We start from the raw sequence: 21,589 nt of genomic DNA, 5'->3' as shown, positions 1-21,589 counted from the left end.
CCCACTTTACATGTTCCATTTTTGTACCTTGAACAACTATTTGTAAAGCGACAATATGTAAACATCAACTAGTGATTTCTTACTGTTTAGTTTTTTCTCTGAATATATGTATTATTTCTGCTTATTTTCTGTTTTGTTTAGTCTTTATTTAAATAAAATTTAAAAAATAAGAGACAAAAAAATAAAGGACTTCATAACAAGATAATAATAAATCCAAAATGACTATATATCTTGTTATCTTTGTAACAGTTGCCTATCTCATCAGATATAGCAAAATCAAACAAGACAACGGAGAATAAAACCCAACCTAAAAAACAGCGAAAGTGATACAGGACTTCAAAACAAGATAACGGGATTGACAATGGCTACCACCTTCAGGACATCCCCCACAGATGCCACACTGGGTACTGCCATCCTCTGAATAGGTTATCAGACTACTGGCTTTAGATCTTCAAAGTCAGTGAAACACTAAAAACTGCAAGCATTACATTACATTCACCTCAGCAGCTATCTTTGCCCCTGGGTTTCTCTGGATCAGCTGGTCCAGAGGGGCAGAGAGGGGGGTAGTTGGCTCTTCTTGTTTCCCAGCCTGTTTCCTTCGTCTTGACATCCTCCTGGGTTCCTCCCAGCAAGCCAGTTGGGGGGGTCTCAGGCGCCTCCCATTTGGCTGCCCCTCCAGTGTGTAGGGGAATGAGACAGGCACCTGGGTTTCTCTAAAGCCAGGTTCCCAGGGAGGTAGCAGGGCATGAGGCGGGTTCTCCAGACCCATGCAGCCACACTGGGGCTTCCCTGATGGTTCGTGGTGCGTGGTTGCAAGGCTGCTGCTTCTCTCAGCCTGCGTGTCTACACCAGGACTTCCCTGATGGCAGCAGGCACACAGGGGTGTGTTTGTCTGATTCTTCCAATGGGCACTGGCTGCCTAAAGGAAGCAAGAGCCTCTAATGGCAGCCTGCAGGCACCTGGGCTTACCTGGCTGCATCTCCCTGCCCATGCTGGCCACCTGCAGGAAGGAGCCTTCTGATGGTGATGGCAGCCCATTTTTTTTTAATGGTACTTTCAAGAGTTTCATGGTAGGGAAAAGGGAGCAGTGGGGAGCAGCAGAAAAAGAACCTTTCCAAGTTTTGGTGTCCAGACTCTAGAATACAGCAAGGTAAGGAAGAGAAGAAGGAGAGGGGTGAGTCCCGTGGACACAGGAAGGATCTGGACTGAGATTTGAAGTCCATGGAGAGAGATAATTCAGGAATCCAACAAAAATAAGAAGACCAGGGGTGGCGGCCCTGAGAGCTGGGGAGGAGCAGCAAAGAAGCCGTGCAGTCCTGCACTCTCCCACCCCAACACGCTGACAGAGGAGCTGCAGGCTGGATAGAAGAAGCGGCAAAGGAAGCCATGCACCCAACCCTGTGCTGGTGGCGGCCCTGACGGCCAGGGAGAACCAACAGGGAAGCCACTTCCACCTCTTCTCCCTCCCCAAAAGCAACAGAGGAAACGTAAACTGAGATGGTAATAACTGAAGTAAGGAAGTAACCTGACATTTATGCTGTTTGGTTAACTTTCAGGCCTGGGGCCAGTAGTCCAAGAAACTATTTAGAAGATAACCATATGCAACATAGTAACACTGTCGGCCGCAGGCGCTCAACACACCCCGCCCGGGAGGATAAGACCACGTCAGCTTCCGCAATGCTTTACGTCCCTCTCTAAACTAGCCACCCCGTGTGCACCTCGTGCTCACTCCGTATTCGCCCCTTGCGGACTCTGTGGCAACCCCCGATTGGCCACAGCTGGATATAGTAGCCAGAGCCTGCGTCCCATTCCCGCCCTGCTTCCTCGTGGCAGCCTGTGATTGGTCACGGCCAAATATATAAACCAGAGCCCGCGTAAATAAAGCGGCAGTTCCTGTTACCCACAAGGGCGTCCTCTGTCTCATTGGGGGGCTGCGCCGGTCATAACACTTTGGGATTTCCTACTGTCCTATCACTGTTTTGTTTCATTTTATTGTTCTGTTTTACTCCCTTTAAAGTTTTTTTTTTTAAGTTTTATGTTATGTCTGGTTTTCTGCAAGTTTACTCTGGCTATGCCAAGAATGGGCTTCATTTGTCTTTGATGTTGAGACTCACTGGGGTCCCTGCACAAAAGGGTCAGTGCCTCTCCTCAGCTGATAAATGGGCTCAGTTGTTGTCCTCAAACTGTGTGTGCTCTGTTCTCTTTTCATTTCTCCTTCAAGGACTTTAACTACATGGACACTGGACTTTCTCATGGTATCGTGAATACTTCGTACTTCTCTTCCTGTTTGTCATACTTTTATCTCTCCATCTTTCTGATAGATATTTTTCCTTCCAATGTTTTGGAGTTTTTGTTTTGTTTCATTTTGTGGGTTGTTTTTTGTTTTGTTTTGGTTTGGTTTGGTTTTTTGGTATCAGAATCAAACTCAGGACCTTGTGCTTGCCAGGCAGGCACTGTGCCACTGAGTTATATCCCTGGCTCCCTTCCAATGTTTATCGATCTTTCTCTTTACCCTATTCACTAAGTATAGTATAGACATATCTTTGAATTTTCTACTTACTATATTTTTAAATATTAAAATTTTAGGTTGTCCTCTTTTTAAATTTCTTTGGTTGTTTTTCATGCTTCCCAGTTTCCCCTTGAAATTCTTAAACTTGGTCCAGTAGCATTGTTCCATACCATGTGTTTCTAGTAGTTTTATTTTATTTATTTACTTAGAGTCGTTTGGTGGTTCTAGGGATCAAACTAGGTCTCATGACACTAGACAATCATTCTAACACTGAACTCCATCCCCACTGATGGTTTTTCGCTTCCTTATATACATGTATCCTTGATTATATATATAATGAATGTTTTATTTAAAATTTTTATTTATAGAACTAATTAGGCCAGTGATCATCATATTTTTCTTTACTTGCATTTTACAAGCATCTGACTCTGGCATTGTCCCTAAGCACACACACAAGTGACCAGGACAAGAGCTGCTTGTCGAGGGATCTTAATGAACCTCACAGCAGCCTGAACCACTGCTCCACAGCCCAAGACCACAGGAGGATGCTCATTACTTCTCTCTGTCACTCACTCACTCACTCACTCACTCAACAATCACTAGTGAAACTTGTCAGGTGCTGCTCCTGGGGCCTCTGTGGAGAGCACATATGGGTGAGATACTCTCCTTCCTCCTCAGAGTCTTAGTCCTAATACCAGACAAACCTGGGAACCAAGACCTGACCACAGAGGTGGCAGGAGCCTTAATAGGAGGCCTGAGGAATATAAAAGTGAGTCCAGTAGGGGACATCTGGATTTGAACCTGGGACCTCTTGATCTAGTAGTCAAATGCTCTATCCTGGGCTCTGTCCTCAGCCCGTATTTCTCTGCTCTCATCACATCTATTGAGCCACGCACCCACATGCTGTACTGGGCTGTCACAGCCAAACTCTGGGTTCCTGGCATGGACAGGGCACCCTTGCTGCCATCCCTCTGACCCACAAGCACTGCAGACCACCTGCTGTGTGCCACCCTGTCCATCTGCCAGGGATAGCTCAGGCATCAGCTTCCCATGGTCAGTGGACCCCTGGGCCCCATCCCTGTCTCTTTAGTTGGTTTCTGAGGTCACTGAACAGATACAAGGGCAGAACTGTGCCACAAGTCTGGCCAGGATCCCAAACTCAAGCAATATGGCTTGTACATCCCCTTCCACCATGTGTGTCATCCACTCTGCCCTACAACCTTTTCAATACCGTGGAGACACAGGGAAACGGCTCACATACCCTCCTAGGAAAATAACTGGCTGGGTGTGGTGACACACACCTGTAAGCCCAGCACTTGGGAAGCTGAGGCAAGAGAACTGTCATGAGGTCAAGGACATCCTAGGCTACACAGTGAAACCCTGTCTCAGACAAGTCTGAGCAGCAGAAGTAGTGAGGGTGTGTCCAAGGTTCTGAGGGACAGGGATGCAGAAGTTAACACCATCCAGGGGAGAGGTTAGCCCAAGCCCCTGGATGTAAGACAGAAAGGGTCAGAGAGGATAGTGTATTAGTTTCCAACCCCTGGGCACAATACTCACCACCCACAGATTAAAGGAGGAGAGTTAGCTTGCCTCATGGTTTCAGAGGATTCAGTCCATGGTTGGCTGCTGCAAGGCAGAAACATCATGCAGAAGGGCATAGTACAGCAAAGCTACTTATTTCATGGCAGTCAGGAGCAGGGAACAGTGCCAGAGAGGAAGAGGCCAGAGACCATTTAGAGCACCCAATCTCACCTCTCCACGACACACTGAGACACACCCAGAGGTGTGCTCCGCCAATCCCCTTGGTGGATCCCAAAGCCAGTCAAGTGGACACCCATCCTAAACTTCATAGACAACACCCAGGGAAGAGGCAGAATTCCAGAGGCACAGGCTGCGAAGGGGACAGTGCTCTGACGTTATTTTTAGTCAACTTTGGTTAGCAGGAAAGAAGCCAAAGGTGAGCATAACCAGAATTTTAATTACTCAGGAAAACAAGAAATGCAGGTTTTCAGTAGTGCAGGGTTATGCAGTTGCAAAACAGATAAACTGAATTCTACAATGGTGAGGGTCACTGTGCCAGCTGGGAGGAAAGACTCCTGGAGCACCACATGCCAAGCTCAAAGGTGGCTGTGCTTACTGCTGCTTACCTGGCAACTTCTGCATCATCATCATGCGAGACAGAAGCAGCTTTGTTTACGATACCACATCTCATAAATTCCCAGTGGTCTCTGAAAATTAGAATTGTTTCTGAGGTTGAAGGTTGGGGTATGGCTTTGAGTTAGGCAGAAATGTCTTAGATATGATATTAAGGTCTCAAGTTATAAAATGGACTTTGTCAAAATTAAGAAACTTACACTTTTAAAGATATTGTTAAGAAAACAGACAAATCACAGTGTAGGGGAAAACATTTGCAAACATTTACAGGATTTGTGTCCTTAAAATGTAAAGAACTCTCAAGACTCAGTTATAATATAAAAATATGTGGTAATCATGATTCCCCATTAGGTGGCCTTGAAGCCTTATAAAGTTTTCACTCATTAATTAGAAAGGCTTTATTCTGGGCTTCTTGATACGGAAATATTTGAAGCTAGAGTATATGAAGTTTTATCCAAATATTTCAAGGAAAAAGACATACACTATGGTAACTACTATTAAGTCGGGTTATATGGTGGTGAAGTACTAGGTTGCTGAAACAGTCATGCTTTGACCTCTATTGTTATATTGTTATGTCCTGTTTTATCTCAATCTCCCCCTTATTCTTTTAAAAAAAATTATTTAGTCATTTCTTATGTTTGTCTTACTTAAGGGAAAAAATTTTAAAAAATAGGATATATATATATAGTAACTCTTTTTGATTTCCTATTAACTTGTTTTGAAGTCCTGTAATACTCCCACGATCTTGTTTTGACTGATTAGACTCTGTTCCATTCTGTATGATAGTATCAAGTTTGAGGATATAGGCAACTACTTTGAAGGCAATAAGATTCACTAAGATACCCATTCTGGTTTGGCTATTGTCTTCTTTGGAAGTCCTGTAATGTTTACAATGCCTAAGTTTTATTGGTCTTGTTCTCTACTGTTTTGTCCAACTTTATAATATCTAATGAGATAGACAATTCTTTTTAAGGAAACAAGAGACGTTAATAACCATTGTTGATAACCTTGTGCTCTGTTCTACACCATGTGCTATGTCTATCCTTAGTTTTGACTGACAGCTTTGTTTTGCCATATTTGACTGTATTCTCTCCCCCCAAAAAAAGTAATAAGCACTAAAGAGTAATAAAATCCAAAATGTGTAAATTTTGTTGTAAAAAAGAGAGGGAAAAAAAAATAAAATGAGCTCTAACGGATATAACAGCAAGTGTGTTTAGGGGTGTTAAATAGCTGACTATATCAATGTTTTTGGATCATTGAACACAGCTGTTTGCAGTCTCCCTGTTTGAATGTCCACCTTGTATTCTTTGATACTGTGATTTGAGCAACTATTTTCAAGATGATAATATGTAATCTATTAACAGGTGATTTCTTACTGTTATTTTTTTTTTGTAGTTCTGTATTACGTGTACCCTTACACCGCTTTGTTTTGTTTTGTGTTTTTCTCTTTTTCCTCTTAAATAAAATAAAATTTAAAAAAAAAGACTCAGTTATAAGAAAACAATCAACCCAGATTTTTAAATGGACAAAAAAATCTGAATAAGCGCTTCACCAAAGAATAAATATGATAATAATATGCACGTAAAAATATGGTAAACTTCATTACAAATTAGGCAAATACAAATTAAAACCACAATGAGGTACTACTACATGACATCAGAATGCACATTAGAAAGACCAACCATAACAAGCCCTGGTGAGGATGTGGAACAAGTATAATCTTTATAATATTGCAAGTGGAAATATAAAATGCTGTTAAGCACTTGCCTGGTAAGCATGAGTTTGTGAGTTTGATCCCTAGTACAATAAAAAAAAATGTGAATCTCTTTGGAATCCCATCTGGCAGTTTCTCAAAAAGGTAGCATGCACCTACTGATGACCTAACTAATTCATAGCTAAGTATTTATCCAAGAGAAATGCAAACTGTCCTGCTACTCGTACACAAATGTTCACAGCAACTTTACTGAATCTCAACACCACCTGAACATTAGCAGATGAGACAGTAAACACACCATGGCACAGGCTGCAATGGAGAAAGAAAAATGAATAAATTACTGGCACATGCAGTAGCTAACTTGACCTCAAATAGTTACCTTAAACGAAAGCATTCAGACCAAAAAATAAAATATGTGTGGTACAGTTTCATTTAATTTGAGAACATCTAGCTGGCAATCTAATCTAGAAGTAGGGAGCAGATCAAGGGTTTCCTGAACATTCAGAGGAGTGAGAGACTGGAGGCGGGAACACAGTTCCATTTCCTTTGTCTCCCACTTTCCGCAGATCTCTGCAGCCTTGTGGCCTCCCTTTCGCTCACCCTCCATCTGTAGCTGCTGGCAGAACCTTTATTCTCATGCCTGGCAGGGGTATAGCAGCTCCTGGTCCAACTGTCCTCCATGGGGGAAGACTGAGCATTCAGTACTTCTGAGTCACTCCAGCCCACAGAGTCTGGTAGCCCTGAGATCCAAAGTCACATCTCCCAGCCGCCCACTCTGCACCCTGTCTACACTGTCTCTGGGATCTGAGGACCCTCCCCGATTAAACCCCTCCCTAGCTTCTTTCGAGGATCTCTGAGAGGCTGGCCCAGCACCCAAAGGCCTGCTGCAACCTGTTTGCTGGTCATCAGTCTCCACAGCTCTCTCTCTTGCCAGCTCCCAAGATACATCTCCACCTTCCTGTTTCCTGCTGGCTGTGATGCCATCCTTCCCTAACATCTGCTCACACACTTGCACAGCCCTTCCGCAGACTCATGGCCCGTGCGGCACAGCCCAGCTGGCCCTCTCCAGCCCTGCAGATGTCAGTCTCTGATGCTCTTCTCTTCTTCTCCAGCCGGACTCTCCAGTCAGGCTCCCCCATTCCTGGTCCCTCAGTGCCTTGACTTCAAGCGGACACCTGGACCTGGGAAAAACTAGAAACTGCCCCACCTCCAAAGAATCAAACTCTGGGATGTGCCACATCATGGTCCCTTGCTCTGCCCTCTGACCCTGGCCACCCCTGCCTCTGATCTGCTGCAGCCCCTCCACCCCTGGTCAGCTCTTGCTGGTCTTCTTGCATGTTGCTATCCAGATGTCCCAACTGACCACTTTCCTCTTGGCTATTCTCCTGTGGTCCTATAGGACATGGAAATGAGACAAACCAACCATAGCAACTGCTGGTGAGGATGTGGAACAAGTAGAATTCTCATGCTTTGCAAGCGGAAATGTAACATGCCATGAACCCTTTGGAATTTGGAATGCAGTTTGGTAGTTTTTCAAAACCTTAAGCATTCACCTACTAGATGATCCAGCTATTCCACTGCTGGCTAAAAGTGCAATCAAGCGCAGATTCTAGAAGTGTCCACATGTATGAAGAAAGTGTTTGCCTAAAGGACCCTTGAGAAGGAGGTGGAACGAATCTTTACCTCCCAAAATGTCCCCAGAGCATCTGCACACCCTCTTAGATCCATGTTGGCACCCACCATTTATCTTCCTATTTGGCAAGGTCACTATCTGTCCCTCTCCCTTGTTCCAGGACATCTGAGTCAGCAACTGGTGAGCATGAAAATCACTCCTGCCCATTTCTGGACCCTGGAATCACTGTTCAGCAATCAGGTGAGAAGCCAGCCAGGAAGACAGGGAGGCTCACTTTGTAAAGCTTTGAAGCACTATGACTCCTGTGATTGGACATTTGTGTCGTCCCCAGTTCTTTCCATCTTAGGGAACAATGAGTTTATACAAAAGCTATGGCTGTTGTTGCTGGGGTGGTTTTTAAAATCTCTAAATGTATAACAATTTGTCAGCAGTTCTGAGACCTATGTGTATCAAACTGTCCTCACTGACTAAGGCTAGTGGGCACATCACTGCTTCCATGGAGACACCACCCTGTCAACTTTGTCCCCCAGGTCCCTGGTTCCTCAGCCACACCTCTGTCTTCACACTTGATCCCTGCAGAGCTGGTAGCAGCCAATATGCTGAGAACACTTGTGTGAGACACTTCAATGGGCCCCACCAAAGGATAGCAACACTTTGGGCCGCCTGAGCCTTGGACTTAGAGGACCCTGACCAGTGAAGGACAAGCAAGGTCTGACTGAGCCGCACGTGCAGACTGCAAAAAGCACGAGAGACCAAGCCAAGAGAAGGGCTGGGGTAGGGTGGCCCAGAGCCCTTGCTAAGCAGCCCTCAAGCTCTGAGTTTGAGCCCCAGCAGTGGGCAAAAGGGAGAGAACTGATCTCTGGCAGTGGCAAAACATGAAGGAACTATAGGTCACAGGTGACCTGGATAAAGGCTGTTTCCAGGGATCGGGTAAAATAAAAGCTGAATTGGCATCTGGGTTGGAGTCCAGGAGCACAGATGATTCTTTTGAAAAGTTTTTCTGTCAAAGGGGAGCAGAGAAATTGGGCAGAAACTGGAGCAGTTATGGAATGAAGAGCATTTTCAAAGACAGGCAGTATCAAGGCTCCTTTGTGTGCCTGTGATAACAGTCCTGGGAGAGAGAGAGAAATGAGCCAGGCGAGAAACAGCTCCTGTGAACACAGAGGGAGCCTGAGTTGCTGGTACTCATGGGAGAGGAGAGGTGGTTCTCATCTGGGCTCTGTTTTCTAAATACTCTTGTTTTGTTTTGTTTTGAGACAGGGTCTCAGTTAAGTAGTTCAGGCTGGACTAAAACTCATGATGACCCTCCTGCCTCGACCTCCTGAGTGCTGGGATTATTACAGGTGTGCACCACCACGCCCAGCTCCTGGGCTGCATTTCTGCCAGGTGAGTAGAATACGAGGAAAGAGGGCCCAGTTGCTAAGGGTATTTGTGAGGCAGCCCTGGGCCATGGAATCTATGCCAGGCAGGAATAAGAGGACATGAGGGTGACATGGGTGGTGGAAACTGGAATGGAAAAAGGACTTGAGAAGGTCAGAGGATAGAATGTGAAGGTCAGCTACTGATCTTCAGGATCGCAGAGGCAGTGGTGATATTGATGATCATGCAGGGATCTCAGATTCCTGCCAGCGATCCTGCTTTACTGTTCCTGTGAATGCCCAGCTCTGAACCTGGATCTGGTACTCACTATTCAGTAGATATTTTTGAATGAATGAGTGAATGAATGGGAAGTAAATCCTACATAAACAGTTGTACTAAATACACCCACCGCCTCCAGGAAATGAAAATGCTCACTGGAATATGGTACTGATGATCAGAGTTCAGAACACAGGCCCAGTGGCTGACATGCAAATTAACACTTCAGAGCTGAAAAGCTCAGTGCTTTCTACAAACTCTTGCTTCTGCAAATGCCATGTGTCTGCCCTGTCACTGCTCTAAGAACAGCCTTCCTCTGGGAACTGGAATCCGAGAAAGAGGGAGAAAGGGGCCTTAGAGGTAGAGAACCAGGTGTGCAAGGCTGTGGATCACGGGTAGATATGGGATGCAGAGGGTCAGCGGCTGGATCATGCATTCTGGAGATGCAGGAGCCCCGGAAAATATCTTAGCACCAGGGAGCACTGTCCCCACTGTGAGGTATCTGCCAAGGGACAACTGACCACCATCCTAGCCCCAGGCCTTCAGGTGAGGTCTTTGTCTCCCAGGCTCTTTTGAGTTTGAGCTTCAAGTGCAGACCCACAAAGAGCAATTATTTGCTTGCTGGTTTTTCCCACAGCATGGGGGAGGGAAGAAGTTTACAAGGAAGGCTTGGGAGCAGACTTGCAGGTGCGGCAGGTGGAGAGGGAGGCTGGCTCAGTCTGGATCATCACACTTGGTTGAAGGGTCTAGGGCAGTGGTGACGAACCTATGGCATGCATGGTGCAATGAGCCATCTGTATCACTAAAAGCTCTAAAAGGTTTGCCATCCCTGGTTTTCTTCCAGTCTGGTCCTCCAAGCCACACACTGCAGGACAACGTCTGTTTCTTTCCATCTGATGGTATCAGTCCCTCTATTAGACATGATGAATGTGTCCACCATTGTTGTTCATTTCTCCAGCTTCTTTAGATTCTCTCGTTGTTGCTCTGTTTTCTACCCCTCATGTTACTGCCTCCAAACTAAGGTTCTAGCTACGGGTGGAGAAAACCAGGGGCAGCCAGGTTTGAGTCAGGGACCCCTTGATCCACAGCCAAATGCTCTGCCCCCATGCCATGCCTCCTGCCGACACTGTTTCTTACTAACGTCATTTTATTTCACTTTTAGAATCATATTGCTTTAACATTAGCTGTAAGTGGCAGAGATTAATTTCAGCTGCTACAAAATAAAAGCGGGAAGTTATTGGGCCACAACAATGGGAATATCAGAGAATGAGCTGATTGCCAGGAATTAAATGCTGTCAGAATCTTCTCCCTCCAGCTTTCTGATTCTCTTTCTTTGGCTTTAACATCACTATGCAGTCTGGCGGCCAAGACCCGCCTCCAACCTTTATAGGCTCACATCTCCAGACTGAGGCTCTGGGATAGACAAAGGCATGAGTCTGAAAAGTTCTAGGGCTTGCACTCCGAGGAACTCAACACACACTAGATAAGTCAAATGGCCACAGGGAATCGGGTGACGCTTGTGAACAGATATTAGAGGAAACTAGAATTCATCTCTTCGTCTGGCCTACCTGTAGATAATAAATAGGTCAAGAACAGCGAGCACAGCTACAATCTAATTAAAAGGGCATTGGAGCTTTCTTTTGAAATATAACTTTTCAGTTTATAGTGTCCCTGTCAGTGGCTACATTCTGATGTTGGCAGCTTTCATAACATCTCAGGAGCAAAAGGCACAAAACCTCTATTTAGGAAGCACCTACCCGTGCCAGGGCTTGCTCTCGGCACTGGGGAGGAACAAAATCCCCAGCTGCATGGAGCTAATTTTTGTGGAGTGGGTAATAATTACATGGTCATGGGTCAGTTGAGTAACTGTGGGAAATATAAGTAGGGAAGGGAAGTAGGAAGAGCCCAGGTAGCAGGCAGGGCTGCTGTCTTAGACTGCAATTAGTGTGGGACGGGACCTGAAGCATGCAGACAACTGAGCTGAGGACTTGGGGGGGGGGGACCAGGGAGCGCAAAGGCAGGAGCACGGCTGAGGGTGGCTGGGTGAAGAAATGCTAAGCTCTTCATCCTGGCACTGAGGGCCTCTGGGGACCAGATGGACTGAGGGAAGAATGGCAAGGCCATGTTGTAAAGTGTGTGATGCCAGGTGTGGCAGCAGGTAAGGAACAGGAGGCTGGCAGCTGACGACTTAGGACACTATTTTTGTTTTTGGTTTTGTTTTTTGGCTACTGATTTATTTGATGTAGAGACTCTATGTATTCCAGGATGATCTTGAACTATGTAACCCACGTTGGCCTCAAACAGCAATCCTCCTGCCTCAGCCTCTTGAGTGCTGGGATGACAGGTATCGGCTCCCATGCCTTGCCCCAGGACACTGTTTATACCACAGGAAATGCTAAATGTCTGGGCTGAGGAGAGGCATGGGAGCAATTCAGTTTCAACCCATTATCGTGACAGGTATGTAAAAGAATATGGGAGTGGGACCAGATTATTTAGCAGCATGGACAATGCTTGTTTTAAATGCAGAAACTGTGAGACTGGATCATTTCTATCTGCATGTAGAAAAGTACAGGACTCAGAAAGGCCTGGGAGAAATGACATAGAAACTGTAGTAGGCAGTTGGACTAGATATTGAGTTGGGGGGGGTTCTCTAAAGATTTTCCCTAAGACATTTGCTATTATTTTTAAATTTTTATTTGTTTGTAGCACACAACAATCACATGCCTTGTGTGGAGTTGGCACAGGCATGTAACACATCTTAATTCCTTTCCACCCTCTCCTCCCCTCGTCCTCCTCCATCTCTTGATCCTCTTCCCTTTTGCAAAAACAAATTATCTCCCTACTTCCTGTTAGCTATCTTTTACTTTGCTCTGTAATTGTATTTGTGATATTTTCTCTTAACATTACATTTATGCTTTTTTAAAAACCTGTTGGTTCTCCACTGCCTAGTAGGATAAAATCATGAGCCTACATTTGAGAAACAAGGTCTTGCATTTAACCACAGGCTCGGTGACATCAGCCAGGGTCTGTTTTCATCATAAATGCCCAGAATTCAACAAACTCGTTGACCTGTTGATTTAACATGTCAAGCTCCACCACCACCCCTAGGGCTGAGCTCCCCCTCCTGACCTCAGATCTGAACACGGTTCCATCATGTAGGCTCCACAGGGGATAGTTTATCCGGGACACAACGTCACAGAGTCAGAGTAGGTGTCACACTGCCACCCTATTTCAGTGGCACTCTCTTCCTCTCCTGGGTTCATGCCTTGATATGTGTTCGTCCGCTTCACTATTATAGTTTGTACAGCATTTGAGCCTTTTGCTTGTCACACACACACACACACACACACACACACCCATATACCACTATCCTTACTCCAACGCTACACCTAGCAAAAGTGCTGTGGAATAAGTAATTGAATCCAGAAACCCCAATCGTCTGGTTGCACTGACCCTGACCCTCATAGGGCAGGGACTCTATCTGACACTCCATGTCTCAGTCACTTTTTTCTTCACTGAGCCAGAACACCTGACACCTGCAACTTGAAAGGGGAGAGGTCTATTTTGGCCCCCAGTGTGTAGAGGTTTCAGTCCATAGCCAACTGGCTCCAAGGCAGACAGTGTGGTGGGAGGGCCTGGATGGAGGAGAGCTGCTCACAGCCTGGTGGACACAAAACCCAGAGCACAGAGGAGGAGCTGGGAACGGAGATGTAGGCTTCTGGGACACGCCCCCCACATCTGCCTCCTTCATCTAGGCCCTACCTCTTAATTAAGCCTAATGTCCCAAAATTTAATCAGCTTTTGGAAGCCCCAGCTCTGAGTGCACGAGGCTTGGGAGGACATCCAGATATACGTCTGTTTAGCTCAGCAAGGTGAAACGAACAGCTCTCGTGGGCAAAGACCTGTGCAGTGGCACAGCACGCTGTAAAGCACCTGGATTTGGCTTCCTGCTCTTGTTGGCATCTGAAACTTTTTTTTTTTTTTTGTCTTTTTCCTTTTTATCGGTACCAGGGATTGAACTCACGACTGCCTGCTTGTAAGGCAGGCGCTTATGCCGCTGAGCTAAATCCCCAGCCTAAAACTCTTAATGTTGAACTTGGGTTTAGCCTCATCTCTGGGAAAGCCTCTAGAACCTCGCCTACCCCAGGCCAATAAACAGAGTCACATCTCAGCCAGGCCCAGTGTAAAACTGTCATCTCTACCCTGGGAGTGAATAATTTACATGACAAAGACATGCAGGACCCAGATAGTGTGTGTTACTAGCTTCCTAGGCGACCACAAAAGTGCCAAAAGCCACAGTGCTTTTCTCTCATACTCCAGTGGCCCGAAGTCTGAAATCTAGGTGTTCGGAGGGTCACAGCCTCCTCAGGCTTCAGCGAATATGTTCCTCATTCTGGTGTGGTTGGGAGTCATTGGCAATTTCTTTAGCTGGTAGACATTGCTCACAGTGACTCTGTGGTCACCTATGAGACCTGTGAGTCCACACTTTTGTGTGGTACTCTTCTCTCCTCAGCTGTCAGTTGTATTTTTCTCACCCTACCATAGTCACCTCACTAGATCTTAATTACACCTCAAAACCCCTGTTTCCAACTTAGGTCACACCCACAGATACCAGGGGTCAGGATTTAAGTCTGTCTTTTAGAGGACGCAATCCAACCCACAACAATGTGGCCCAGTGATCACAGCGGTGCATCTGGGTCCGGACCACTGGGAGATGGATGTAAGACCGGGAGGTTCCCTGATGTGGAGGCTGCCCATGACCAAGGATCAAGGTTCTGGGCAAGGGAACCCAGGACCAGCTCTCTTCATTTGCAGGACTACAATAAGTGGAGTGGAAATTCAAGACAGACACAGTAACAAGAAGAGATCAGGAAGCTTTAAGAGTGGATGGCTTAGCTCAGGCTGCCATAATCAAATTCCATAAAGTGGAAGGTTCCAATGATAGAAATCGACTTCAAATGGTTCTGGAAGCTGGAGTCTATGAGATTGGCATGCTGGACAACTGTGTCCAGGTGAGGGCTCAGCAGGGCTAGCGTCTCTCCCTGTGAAGACACAACTCTTGTCAGGAGGACACCAGCCAGATGGCCTCACCTAAACCAGTCACCTCCGCCAAAGGTCCCATCTCCAAGTACCACATTGGGAGTTAGGGCTTCGACACATGAACGTAAGGAGGCCACAGTATAGCCCACAGCAGGATGTCGGCAGCACTCACCTGGTGAGACAGGAACCCGCCGTCTTTATCCCAGCATAGCTGTGGGTTCTCCCTGCAACGGGACACAGGAAGAGGGAGGGTGGCTGCATCTACTGTCTGGAGTGAGCAGGGAGCAGCTGCCACAGAAATGGGCTCGCTGGTGCCAAAGGAAGGCTGGGATCCCAGACAGAAGCTCTTGGGTCAAATTCTAGAGCAGCCTGGGATCCAAATTCTTGGCAGCCCATTCTGATGGACACCAGTGCTGGCCCTAGTCACTTTTATACTCCTAGGCTCTTGGCCCAGAGATGAATCTTTTGACCCAACGTTGTCAAGGGTGAGCAGCCGGAGGCTCACAGGTCAGCTGCCCAAGTGGTTAGCACTCTGTACAAGAGCACCCACCACACATGCATTAGTCCCAATCCGGGGATGCAGCTGGGGTGCACGTAATGTTGTGTACTGGTCATGGTCATGGTGAGATGGGTGAACTGTTTTCCTTAGTGAAATAAAATGTGTTTTACACTCAATGAAACAGACTTAATGTGTAAATAAATATTACTTGAGGTGGGGAGTGGTAAACAATGTTAAATTGGCATTATGTGATCAGGGCTGGGTGTGATGGTGCACATCTCTTCTCCCAGAACTGCAGAGGCTGAGGCAGGAGAATCTCCATGAATTTGAGCCAGTATGAACTACATGATAAGTTCAAGTCTATCCTGAATTAAATAGTGAGACTCTAGCTCAAAAAAAAAAAATTCAGTATGATGGCACTTATGGCAACAATTCTACTCAGCCATTCCACAGAGTGCTAGACACTGAAGTTCCTGCCCTGCAAACCTTGAAAGCATGACCCTCCAGGCCCACCTGGACTCTGCCTTCTCCCTGGACTTAGTGTCTGTCTGGCAATTTTCCCTAGAACTTCAAAACAGAAGCACAGCTGAAAATAACTATAATTCATTACTGGCCATGATGAGCCTGAGGACCTCTGAACCTGGAGTCAGAATTGCAAAGACAGTCCTAGGTGGGGTCAGAAGAGGGAGGGAGAGGTTTACAATTCTTCACAAATAGTTCCTTATTTACAGAAGTTTTCTGTGAATATGGCAAATTACAGAGCATCCAGTAAAACCTCCAGGCCAAGCAGAGTGGCACATGCCTGTAATCCCAGCACTTAGAAGGCTGAGGCAGGAGGATCATTGCAAGTTTGAGACCAGTCTGGGCTACAAGGTGAGCTCAAGGCCAGCCTGGACTGCATGGAGAAATGCTGTCTCAAAAAGACAAAAAAAAAAAAAAAAAAAACCTACCTCCAGATACAGACACAAAAGCAAGTGCAGCTCGGGAAGCTACCTCACTTGCCCCAGAGTATAGTCATCTGTTTACCCACCTGGGATCCCAGCCCCTTCAGGGAGGAAAGTGGCACACAGACCAGCCAGGCCTCCTGTGGATGTCCTCAGGGACACACAGACATCTCCAAGTACCTAGGGCCACCCACTAGGGGGCCCGGGATTATCTGAGAGCAGGGACCTGAATTCCTGGTGAATCCCAGAACCTGGTGTGTGCCGAGGTAGAAATGGCAGGTTCCAAATCCGATAGCACAGGGCCACAGGACCAGTGGGACTCTCCAGATACAAGCAGGCCACGTCCCTTCCTTTCCGTTTCCCATGCTTCAGGGACTCTCGCCATGCCCAGGCCACTGCTGGTGCTATGTGCGGGTGGACAGCCTTCCCGGCCTGGCTTTCTTGGTACCCATCCCCAGCGCAAGCAGAGACTGGGGCTTCACAAAGATCCTTGGCTTGCTGGTTCCCACAACAGCTTGAAGGCAAATCTTTGGTTTATGTATCTACTGTCTTTTTATTATTAATTCTGAAAACTTACTTTTGTCAGTCTGTGTTTACAGTACACAGGGGTTTGGTCCTCATGGGGGGGGTTGGTACAGGTATATAACCCATCTTTGCTCTGCCTCTGTCCCTTCCTCCTTCTCACCCCCCTTCCCGTCTTGGTCCTTAAAGGCAAACTTTATGCCAACCAGATCGTGCACTGTGTGGGCCAAGACAGCTGCCCTCATCTCGGTGCCACAGCCAGCACTGGGCCTTCTGGAATGAGGCAGCCCACAAAGCTCCCCTTCCCAAGTTTTGGGGAAGAAGGTGGATGCCAGGAAGAGACCCTATGACTCTGGGATAACTCACCGAAGCCCTTGGATGTGCACCAGGTGGGCACTTGGCTTCAGGTTAAAGGTAGGCTGCATCTGGCCTAGACTCAGTCCAGGAAAGCTTTAGAATCTCATAATTAGCAGCAGAAAACCAAGAGGGCACCATCAAATACCAAGTCCTAGTCTCCCCAAACTGCTATCTGTATATACTTGGGCACAAACAAGCCACTCCCTCCCTCCAACCCCCTACAGCGGGCTAGGGCCCTGCCTTTGTGCCCTACCTGCACCAAGTAACCCACTTGGCACCTTGCCCATCTCCCAGTCCCTTACCAGGAGAGTCCTTTCCAGTAGCCTGGAGGCTGGCACAATACACCTGACCCCAGCAACAAGTGCGCCTTCCGAGTGGCAGCTAGGATCAAATAGCCATGTCTGCAATGACCCTTTGGGGAGCTCTCTGGGTGCTACCCAGAGAAAGCTTCAGGGAGCTCCCCCAAAACATTCCTGTTTACAGGCACTCAGCTGCCTGCCCTGTTCTGTCTCAGCACCCTTAGATCCAGGTGCCACAGAAGGGTCACCAGGGGACTTCCCCCTGCTGCATCCTTAAGGGCCCTGCAGGAGGTTCATGGCTTAAGGTGTTCCCTGGCGAGCTGCGCAAGCAAAGGCAGCCTGAAGCAACAAGAAGAGCTCTTCACACTGGCCACAGAGAAGCACTTCTCCCAAGAGTGGCCCTGCAGGTGGCACAGGAAGCTGGCTTGTGGATAAAGAGTGAGCTTCACTGGGAGGGCCAGGCTGACCAGGTGACTGAAGTGCCTGTGTGTCCCAGGCACAGGCAGGGCTGCTCTCTGGTATGTGTACAGCGGTGTGCACTGGAAGTGGCTCAACGCACGAAGCTCTTGCCGCACTAGGTGCAAGGGTTGGCACGCTGTGCTATGGGCATACGGCAATAGCAGGTGAGGGCAGCCTGCAGTGTGATGCTGACCCCAGATGAGTCTCTGAGCTCCAGCGGCTGAAGTTCAGGCTGTGATCAGTGCAGAGTAAGCAGTGCTGTGTCTCCCACAGCAGGCACAGCCTGGCTCTGAGGCCCAGAGGGACACCTCTGTCTCCTTGAGGACAGAGGCAGGTCCCCATAGGGCACCCTGGATGTCCTCCTTGCCAGTTGTCCTTTCAGCTGCCGGGCCTGACCCCAGCCCCTTGGACTTTCCCTCCATGTCTCAGCTGGGAGGGGACAGCAAACTGGCCAACTGGACCACAGAATCTGAAGCCAGGATGCACTGACCCTTGCCCTCCTGGTATCTGCCAGGGTCCACCCTGTGCCACTCAATGCCAGCATCACCCAAACACCTTGTTCCTAGCTCTGTGCTTGGGCTCAAGGGTTGTCTGCACCTAGGATCCCGCCATCCTCCTCTCACTCACTCCTCTCTCAAGTTTCTACTCTTGGGGTGCCCCCTCCCCTCGCCAGCATTGTCTGCTGCCCCCTGAGACCACATCCTGTCCCCCAAGGCCATGATCCACTCCCCTCTACCACAAGGGCAGCTGCTGCCCATAGAAAACACAAAAGGCCACCAACACCACGAACACACAGGCTGCAGGCTTTCAGAGCACTCACACAAAGGACTTCCGGTCTCCTGAGGTCCAGATGCAGCCCACAGCCCTGCCCTGAGCCCTACCTGAGCACAGGCATGGAGTTCTCCTGCAGGCCACTCCCACATGCCTCTTCCTCTTGCTTGATGGGGCAGCAATCCTGGGGGAGATTCTGGCTAGTCTGTGTCAGAGGAAAGAGGAGGTGGCCTGGGGGGCAGCTGATGGCCCTGGCTTTATTCTTCTTGGCCTCAGTTTAGGACATAAAGCATTCCCAGCATAAGGACAGGTCCTAGAAAGGGCAACACAGGAAAGGGCCTTTCAAGGGCCAGCCATGTGTGGTAAGAGACAGGAGAGCTGGGGGCAGGTGGCTTGGGACTGGTGGCCAGCAACCCACCACCCCCATCTGCCACCCATCTTGCCTGCTGTTTGGTTGGACCCACAGTCACCCAGGACAAAAACCAGGGGTCCAAGCCTTCCCTACAAGCAGACTAATGCCTCTTTCAGTTACCTGACCTCTGACAGCTCATCTAACCTTTCTGTGCCTCAGTTTCTTCATCTGTAACATGAAGAAACGAAAGGCTGTAAGAGTTATACGGGTTGGTATTTGTAAAGTACACGGTAAGTACTAAACACGTGTTCATCAAATGAGACATACCCGTGCCATCCTTAAGGAGAAACACCATTTCTGCTTCCCCTCCTGCCTTCTGCTCACAGCGAGCCATCTTGAACCGCAGTGACAAGGCCACATCCTTGGAAAGGTGGAGCGATAAGCTGGTAGGACCTGAGCCTGGGACTCAGTGACTGAGAAACCAACTGCTTGTTTAGACTTCTCTTGAGTAAGCTATTGTCCAATTGTCTGAGTTTGGTTTGTCAGCCTCTGTAGCAGCCTATGAAACACAGCGCCCCTGGGTAGGTGTCCTTCAAGAACCAAGTACCCTTGCCAAATCTGTGCCCATCTCTAAGGTCCACCTCAGATGGAATGATTATTGCAAGCTAAGCACAATGTCTGCTAAATACATGAAAGAGTGGAGAGCGTTCTAAGCCAGTACCTTATCTCATGACACCCAAGGCACTCAACACTGTACAGGTTTCATACCCAGGGACACAACTGGCACACTGGTCCCTTTCTGTTGTATCTGAGGGACCTCTATCCCAGCCACATGGAACTGGCTGTCACACACCAAGCTGGCTCCGTGATTATCCAGGACTTTGGAAACCAAATTCCCAGCATATGGCCCAGGTTTTAGAGGAGGAAGTCGATAAAATGTGCCAACATGAAAAATATCCCAAGCTATACTGCTGTGTAAGAACAGAGCTGCAGAATGATATACACAGTATATCTGTGTTTTTCGTCTTTGCTTTTTGAGATAAGGTTTCACTTTGTAGTCTAGGCTGACCTCAAAGTCACAGAGATCTTCCTGCCTCAGCCTACTGAGTGCTGGGGTTACAGGCATGTACACCATGCCTGGTACTGAGTTTTATTTTTTTGAGTTTCTTTGAGACAGGGTCTCTCTCTGTGGTTTAGGCTGGCCTTGAACTCAGTGTATAGCCCAGGGTGGCCTGAAACTCTCAGCAATCGTCCTGCCTCAGTCTTCTGAGTGCTGGGATTACAGATATGAGTCACTATGCCCAGTTGTAGCTTGAAACTCTCTATTTTCCTATAGTACATGCATATTGTAAATGCATGAGAAAAAAAAAGCTCTAAAAGGTCACACATCAAAATCGTCAGTAGCTACCCGAGGGGTCTAGGGTGGAGCAGGTGGCCAGCACAGAGAGAAAGCCCTTTTGCCTTATTCGGAACCTCTACATTGCAGTTACAAAGCACTCCTGTAAGAATGCATTTGCATAATGCAAGCAAGAATATATTTGCATAATCAAAGCAGACATTTACAAAGGTTAAGGGCTGGTCAGTCCTTGTTCACGGGGATCCTGGCAGCCTGCTGCTCAAACTGACCACATTCACCTTACCTAAGGGGCATGGTGAATATGCAACACCCTGCCCAGACCCAGCAAATGGACACCCCATTCCTGGCTGTGGAATCTTTTGTAAATAAAGCTGGCACCCACACATTTGGACCTGAGCATCCAAGACAGAGTACCAAAAAACACACAGATCCAGGAGTACATGAACCTGACTGCTCAGACAGTGGGGGCAGCCCAGCTCTAAAGGGCACTTCACTCAGGAAGCCTGTTCTCAGGGTGCCCCTTCTCCCCAAATAAAATATACAAATCTCAATGTAAAGGCGGCCTCTTGGAATGACAGTTCTGGGGAACAGGGCTCCCATCCAATTCCACCAGAACACTGCCCTTCTCTGTTGTGCTGTGGGTTGTCATCCAAATAATGGGTTTTCCAGCTTCAGAGAAAAAAGCTTTGCAATCTACCTTCAGACCCAGGGCTATCATCTGAAAGGTAAAGAAAACCCAAGCTCCCCATTCTGGCTCACTGTTCACTGAGCAACCCTTATGTATTATCTGAGCTTGTGCCTGGCCCCGGGATAGGTGCTGGGAAACATTACAGTGAGCCTCACTGTCTTCTCTGGAGACTCGGGGCTATGGGACATGTGGTCTCACCTCCCCCACCTCTCAGGTCCTTCACGCATTACAACAGCAACCTCAACCTCCAGTTCCTAGATGTCTGCCATGGCCATCCCCAAAATGCCCCGGAGTCATGTCAGGCCACACTGATGGCTCCAGGGACACGAAAGAAGCAGTCTTGGCTTCCCCTAGCATCAGGATGCCTAGGATTCATGGGGCCCAACAGGCAGCTGTGATGTCCAGTGACTCAATTGTGCCACTTCTGTCTCCAGGTAGGAACCCTAATACCAGATGCACTTCCAGGTGACAACCTGAGGCCCACACTCCCCAGGGGGTACTCACCAATGCCCGCTGCTCACCCCCTCCACATGGGTATAATGTAGCTGCCCCCACCTCTCCTCTCCATGACGGCCAGGGGTTCCAGCTTAGCGGCATGGTCAGTGAGGAAGAGGTGCTGGAAGACATTGGTTACAAGGGTCTTCTTGGCAAGTGAC

The sequence above is a fragment of the Cavia porcellus genome, unplaced genomic scaffold, assembly GCF_034190915.1.
Source record: "Cavia porcellus strain 051 isolate PalLab524CR breed Dunkin Hartley unplaced genomic scaffold, mCavPor4.1 scaffold_6, whole genome shotgun sequence".
Classification (NCBI taxonomy): Eukaryota; Metazoa; Chordata; class Mammalia; order Rodentia; family Caviidae; genus Cavia; species Cavia porcellus.
Note: the sequence above shows the minus strand (reverse complement) of the source record.